At 45.0% G+C, this 7,218-nt stretch overlaps 1 protein-coding gene across 4 annotated transcripts in view; it reads left to right on the top strand.

Annotated features, from left to right (window-relative positions):
- Positions 1 to 2: 2 nt before the first annotated feature.
- DCUN1D3 (defective in cullin neddylation 1 domain containing 3) overlaps positions 3 to 7,218 on the top strand; it is a 38,403-nt gene continuing 31,187 nt past the window's right edge. The window contains exons 1-2 of one of the 4 annotated variants that reach the window (XM_083585383.1): positions 3 to 111; positions 4,979 to 5,103. The gene's annotated coding sequence lies outside the window, so the exon portion shown is untranslated. Of the gene's footprint in view, positions 584 to 874; positions 957 to 1,482; positions 1,643 to 4,978; positions 5,104 to 7,218 lie in introns of those variants that run through there. The other 3 variants (XM_083585384.1, XM_083585385.1, XM_083585386.1) reach the window with 3 other exon arrangements.

Below are 7,218 nucleotides of genomic sequence, written 5' to 3'. Positions count from 1 at the left end.
TCAGCGCGTCGCCAGCTGACTCCCCAAACGGACACCGCCCCCCGGAAGTGATGCAGGGGAGGCTGAGCCCGAGTGGGAGCCCTGGCCGCTGTAAGGAGCTGGTGCGGAGGGGTGAGTGAATTGGGCTGTCTCTCTTCCCGTCCGTTTCGGGATGGGGCTGGGGAGCCTCCCGTCGGTTTCCCCCACCCCCACTCCCTTCCCTCACACACGGGCTCCCTGCCCCCCCACCTTTAGCAACTGCCAAGGTCCTCAGCTCTCCCCCCCCATCGCCCCCCTCTCTCTGCCTCTCTTCCCCCTTTGGACTGCCCCGAGTTAGAAGGGGCTTTGGGGTGGGGAGAGAGGGAGGAGGAAGATTTGGAGCCCTGCTGGGGGGGATACGTGTTCCCTTGGAGGGGTTGGGGTGGGTCGTGAGGGGGCCCTGAAAGTCCCCATGAGGGAAGCAGGGGCAGTGGAGGAAGGGGGTGAGAGAGTCTTCCAGTTCCCCCCCCTCCCAACTTTGGGGCATGTAAATCTTCCCTGACTTCCCACCTCTCCAACACCCCCACCCCAAATATAAGCCTCTGCTCCTCCCCTATCTCAGAAGGTGAGTTGGTTGCAGTCTGTAGTCAGATTTTGTGTCTCTGGAAGCTTCCCCTCCTTTTAGCTAGGTGTTAGGACCCGCTTGATCTGGGTGCGTTTTTACTTGGTAAATTCAGAGGCTTGCTTCCCACCCCAGGATGTGTGACTAGGAGAATGGGGGGGGGGGGCGTCACTGCCACTTTGTGGCCCAGGGTGAGTTTAGATTGGAGTGGTATTAAACCCGCCCTTATTCACAAAATTGTGTGGTTGTTTTGTTTTTTTTGGTGGGAACTCCCCCTCCCCCTTTTTAGGCTACAAAGTAAGGATCCACCCATGGTCCAATCCAGGGCAAGTTTTCTCAGGGCAGGTTGCCGAAATTCAAAGGGGCTTACTCCCAAGTAAGTGTGTGGGACTGCACCTTTTTAATATGTGGCTTGAAGTGGTGGCAGGGTGGAAGCTGCTATTTTAACCATCCTGGTGTGCTCGGAGTGGGATGGTTAAACTGTGGTTAAACACATATGCGCACACCACTTTCTCATAAATGTTTGGAATGTGTGGTCATTGGTTTTGGGTTTTTCTTTTTGAAGGAGGCACTTCCCCCTTTCAGAAATTAAAGATCATTTAATATGCAGAGGCAGTTGACACTGATGTTTTTCAGTCATTCTTCCACCTACGCTTAAATCCATCCCAAACACGCTTTTGCTACCTCCCTATACTCTGAAATATTGTAATCTGTGTTAGTCGTGAGCATGGAACGTGGATGTGGTTTTTCTTGTTCCAAATGAATGTCCCCAAGTGAGAGGAGGAAAATGGGAAAGTGTCAGTCCCTTCCCCTCCACGCCCCCAAAGTCTGGCACACTGACACCTTCACCACCACCAGTAGTGCAAGATCACCAATCTCCTGTCTCCTCTTTCAGGAAGTCAATTTATTGGACTGTGGTCATAATGCATCATTTTTGAGGTGCTTCCACAATTGAGGGTCAGATAAAGATGACCTCTTGTTGATACCTCAGTGCTGAAGAGGCTGTTCCTTTATTTATTTCTTTAGTGTCATCTACATACATGGTGCTTTACAAAAAAACAGGTATGGCAGGTCCCTGCCCTGAGGAGCTTACATCCTGAAATAGACATGAGACAAACAGCAGAGGAAGTGAGGCAAAAATGAGTAGGAGATCCATTGTGTTCAGAAGACTTGCACACATCCTCAGGGATGACCAAAGGCTTTCTGGAAAAGGGCTCAATGCCCTGGTTGTGGGCTTCCCCAAAAATTCCAGGTGACCACCACCAGGAATGAAATGCGGGACTAGATGGGCCTTTGGTCTGAACTAGCAGATCTTTTCTTCTGTTCTAAGATGCTGAGGATTACTTAATTTATGGGGTGGAGCACTCAGTGTTCTTGACTTCGCTGGTGCCCTCGTAGTAGTATAGACTTCTCGTTGCCACCTTCATACAGGGTGAGGTTTTGGGGTGACAGCTCTGTCTCTGTTGCCTTTTCCCTTTCAACAAGTCTCTTATTAAGTAAGAGATCTTTCCTAGTCTGCATCTGTACCAGATATGCTTTTAGATGTTTTATCGCCTGTGTTTGATGGCTACTAGCCATGGTGGCTTCCTTGCAGTAATGCTTTTGAAACCACAGGAGGGAGAGCGCTGTTGTGTTTGGGTCCTGCTTGGGGGCTCCCCAATCTTTTTGTGGTACTTACTTTTTTTGTGTGGCTCAGGTACAGGATCCAGGTCTCCTCCAGGGGGGGGGGAGCTTGCAGTGGTTGTCAAAGAGATAGTTGGGTGTCTTTTTCTCTGAAGAATTAAGGGATAACAACGAAAGTGCTTTGTAGCTAGTGAAACGAGAAGTGGGATTTCCCTAACTAGAAAATGTGTTCCCTTTTTTTTAACTGGCTGTGTAGGAAACGTGCAAACAAAACGCCACATTCCAGTGTGGTTTGCTTTTCCAGTCATTATTCATATTCTCTTCCTATCTGAAGGGTGTGGAGGTAGATTTTTTTAAAAAAGCATAACACCCTGCCCCCAAGGGGGTTTAGTGTTTACGCGAGCAGTGAGTTCAGAGGTGTGTTTTTAAATAAAGTGACAATATTCATTTTTTTAAAAAGTTAATACTAATAACCTAAAATACTTCGTTTTGCACAATTTGTATTTCTTTGTTTCTGAAATACTGGCCTTTGAGCTAAAAAGTTGTGGCCAAGTAGGTTCATAAAATACATGTCTCTTATAATTTAGATTTAAATGCAGCCACTAGATTTTTGTCTTTCTTTCTTTCTTTCTTTCTTTCTTTCTTTCTTTCTTTCTTTAAAAGCAAATCATCTTAAGGTGTGCATTTCTGAGGGTGTCTTTTTTAATGAAAGAGAACTGCCAGTATAATGAAGTGCTGCTCTTAAAAAATACTTTGAACAATCCATTTAAATCAGGGATGGCTAGTGGATATTTTGGATTATCCATTTAAATCAGAGATGTTCTTCCAGCCACGGTTGGGCAGTCCCACCCATCAGCTCCTGCCAGCATGACCAACGATGGGAGTTGTAGTCCAACAACAGCTGGAGGGCCACAGGTTTACTCCTCCACACACACATTTAAATATGCACGCAGTGGTAATAGGATGCCAAGGCCATAGTGTTAAGTTAACCAATTTGTGGCAGTGTAATAGAAACGTGTTTGTTAATGACAAATGACTAACAATTGTTGCAAGCAGTGGTTAAGCAAACATTAACTGGAAGTTGTTTCCTTTTACGGCTACCATTGAGAAGAATGTTTGCACTCTTCAGGCAATCTGGCCAAAACAATTGATGCTCTGTCTCTTCCAGAATGGCTTTGGACTCCAGTGGGATGCCTATCCCTTAAATTCTTTGAATAGACTTTCGAACCACAAATTTCCTCTAAAGCTCCTGGAAGCTCTGCTTTTTTCAGTTGCCTTGCTGTGCTACTCAGAGCAGAGGTGGGGAGACTGTGGCCTTACCAAATGCTATTTTTATTAGTATTATTGCGTTTATATCCCACCTTTACTCAAACAGCAGAAGGTGATGCACATGGTTCTCCCCTTCCCTGCTTTTCCTCACAGCGACCCTGTTAGGTATTAGATATTTGTTGTCTAGCCGACAGCCAACTAGGTAGCTTCATGGCACTGAACTCCTAAAGAAGAACTTCATCTTCCTTAAGACTCACAGATCACTTTTTGCACAGCACAGACTCTCAGTTTGCCTTTCTAATAGAGGTGTATTCTATCCAGTTTCATTAATATTGGAATTTGGATTTTTTTTTAGTGGGTCAGCATGGCTACCTTTGCTCTTCCTGTAGGCATCTCATTCCAGTCCTTCTTCCCATCCCCAGCTGAGCAACGTCAGTGATGGAGGGCTTAGCAATTTGTTTCAAACATTCAAGAAAGGGTGGTAGCTTTGGAAATGTATCTCAAGCCCAAGGGCTAGAGCAAGTTGCATATATTAGCTGCATGTAATTACCATAATTTGTAGGTCATTTCCACAAATGTGCTGGGTGCCAACTAGCAAGAGACAGATACGTTTCACTCCTGCGATAATTCTGGTTTTGAATGGTTAACATCAAATATGCAAAACCCTAGCCCCTCATGCCACCCGGCCAGTGAATCTGAATAAGCTCTGGAGACCATGTGATTTCCAATGCTCCAAGCTAACGCTTCTCCCTGCCCCACTTTAAGCTTTAGCAGGAAGACCAAAGCATGGCCCAACAAACATCACCTTTTAGCACTGTTATGTGTGATGTAACAGTGCTAAAAAGTGATGTTTGGATTTATACGTTCTCTGTAGCATCAGATGTACAGGCTGCCTTTATTTTATCTTTACAAATGTTGATATTTTGAGCCTTCAATAGTAGTAAGAATTTTGATTGTAATATAGTTGTCACATAGGCAGCATTCAAAAGTTGCCAGACGCGTTTTGCACCTGGCTATTGGCCACTTGCGACCAAGTGAAGATGCCCGGGCGTCAGAATGGCACCTGACATCTCCACCATCTGGAGCTGCATGCCTGGGGATCCTTGGATCTTGACAGTTTTCACACACCAGCAACACATCTTGTAGAATTGTACCTGATCTATTTTATCTGCACCATCAGAATGAATTTCAGGAGCCAAAAGGTCATATTGAAAAATATGACCTACAAACCATCAAGCCCCAAAATGGCAACTAGACATTCTATTTTGGATGCTTCAATGATAATATGCATTAAAAACTGGCAAGAGTTTTAACAGTCTGGATGGAAGGGTAATCAAAAAGGAAGGCGGGTGGGTGGGTGCGTACCATTAATGTTGGGTGGATAAGATTAGGATCTTAACCACTGGACAGGACATCTTTCCCAGATTTTTACCTGTAACTGAAAACCTATACTATCTCTCCTTTTTTAAAAATAAAAAATTAAAAGTAACTATTTTGAAATCGTAGGTTCTGGACTTCATGAATGCCCAGCCGTGCTTTGAAGACTTGTGACCACTGCTGTTGGGCTCATGGTCTATACACTCACTGCGAGAGAAGAGTCACCCTTGGAATACCCTGCCAGAAAGAACAGGGTATGTATCTGCTTCTGTAAAGATCTGCGCTGCTCAGCCTTAGGAGGTGGTGGGGAGGAGAGGGGGAAATGCTCCCTTAGCTGTGTTGTGATTGCAAGTCAGGAAGCTTCGGAGAAGGAATGAAAAGTTGTCCTTCCTATCAAGCAGTGTTAATGCTGGATGCTGGTAGATTAACAGCCTTGGTTGTGTTAGCTTCGTTCCACTGGAAACTCTTAAACCTCTCTGTTATACTGTTAGTTGCACTGGATCCCCCCCCCCCAAAAAAAACACCTTTGTTTATTTGTAGAAAAGTTTTAAGATTTTCACAGTAGAAGAATTCCCTCTCCCTAGTTTCACATTTGTGATAACAGGACATATAGCGATGCGCCTCAATTTCCCACATCTCTCACCTCCTCATCGCCACCAATCTCCACCTCAAATGTCATGGTAGTTTCCTAAATGTGTACAGTACTGCGTCTTTAAAGTCACATATTAAGCAATTTGTGCTTGTAGTAGACACATATGGACTTTCCCATTCTGCAAGCATATGCAGGAACTTAAGAAAGGTTCAAAAGAAGTAAAGGCGGGACGGCAGAGAGAAGAATAAAGGAAATCCAATTTGTTGTAGTTGAGAATATCCACATTAAATAATGCTGCAAATCACTGGTGTTTGATTTATCCCAGGGGTGATGCAATACCACACAATGAAGACAACTTGCATTTTATTTATAGCCTTTTTACCCTGCTCTTTAGCCAAGAAGGCTCTTATTACAAGGGACAGTAATAAGACGGTCTCTGCCCTCTGGCTTGTTATCTAAAAGACATGGCACATAAGGAAAAAGGGGTAGGAAGGGCAGAGGAAAAGGGCAAGCTCAAGCATCAGGTCTTAAAGGTGCAGCTCTTGCCATTACCAGCTGAAATGGAAACAGTTCAGGATTCCTTATCGATTGGCTGCTGCTAAGTGACAGTCAAGGGGTGGTCAAAGGCATCTGGGATTTCGGCAGTAGCACAATGGGGGCTGTTAATAGCTGTGCCGGACTTGCTTGCTGCTTTTTCCGTGTTGACTGCTATGAAGTAGCTTTTTAGGCAGAACTAGCTAGAGTTCTGTGAAGTGGGTCTCTCTTAGGGGCTGCTGAACCCATGGCGGTGGAATGTGAGATGCTGTCGTCTTGAGGGCCTTGAGTTCAAGGTACAAGGTGTTTTGTTTTTCAACAGTGAGCATGTGGGTGGCCAAGAACAATGCTTGGCAGTTATGTGGCACTTTGTGCGTTCAGAGTTATGTGAATTTGCTTCTGCAGGAAGCTAAAGCAGGCGTGCAGAGTTAATCCTGATAAAACAAATGGGGCTGGGGAGAAGCTGAGGCTTGCTTAAGGCAGCTGAGTGGGGCGCTGTTCAACCATACGCCTTCCCAGGTGGCCTTGGGCCAGTCCCCATCTCTCAGCCTAGCCTATCTCCCAGGGTTGTTGTGAGGATAAAATGGGGGAGTAGAGAACCATATGCATTACCTTGGGCTCTTTGAAGGAAAGGTGAGATAGAAACATAATAAATGCTGTATTGGCCTGAATATAAGCTGCACCTTTAAAATTGAAGGGGGGAAAGAAAAAAAGACAATACCCGAATATAAGCCACTCCCTTAAAATTCCACAGGCATTCACACTCATTCCATTTTACCATATGTCTGTTTCAGGAGAGATATCGGAAAAGCCTATTTTTGTAAGTTCGCGAATTTAAGCCGCACTCTCACTTTTCACAGTCAGAATTTGGGGAAAAAGTGGGGCTTATATTCAGGCCAATACGGCAGTTTTTAAAGTGGGGAAACCCTCTGTCTCTTATGTGGGTGACTAGATCTCAAGGATTGTATCCAACTATGCTATTGTCAGAGTAAACTCAGTGAAATTAATGGACCTAGGTTGGTATTGCCCATTATTTTCAATGGGTCTACTCTGAGTAAGGCTTGCATTGGATACAGCCCCATGTCTGGACTATTACGAAATGCATGTGAGGGCTAAACTATACGTTTCATTAAGTTGTGCCCTTAGAAGTGTGGCAAGTGCTTTCTTAGAATCGTAGAGTTGGAAGGGACCCTAAGGATCATCTAGTCCAACCCCCTGCAATGCGGAAACAAGCAGCCATCCC

The sequence above is a fragment of the Podarcis filfolensis genome (assembly GCF_964270895.1).
Source record: "Podarcis filfolensis genome assembly, chromosome: 14".
In the NCBI taxonomy this organism is placed as follows: Eukaryota; Metazoa; Chordata; class Lepidosauria; order Squamata; family Lacertidae; genus Podarcis; species Podarcis filfolensis.
Note: the sequence above shows the minus strand (reverse complement) of the source record. Positions and strands in the feature narration are given on the sequence as shown.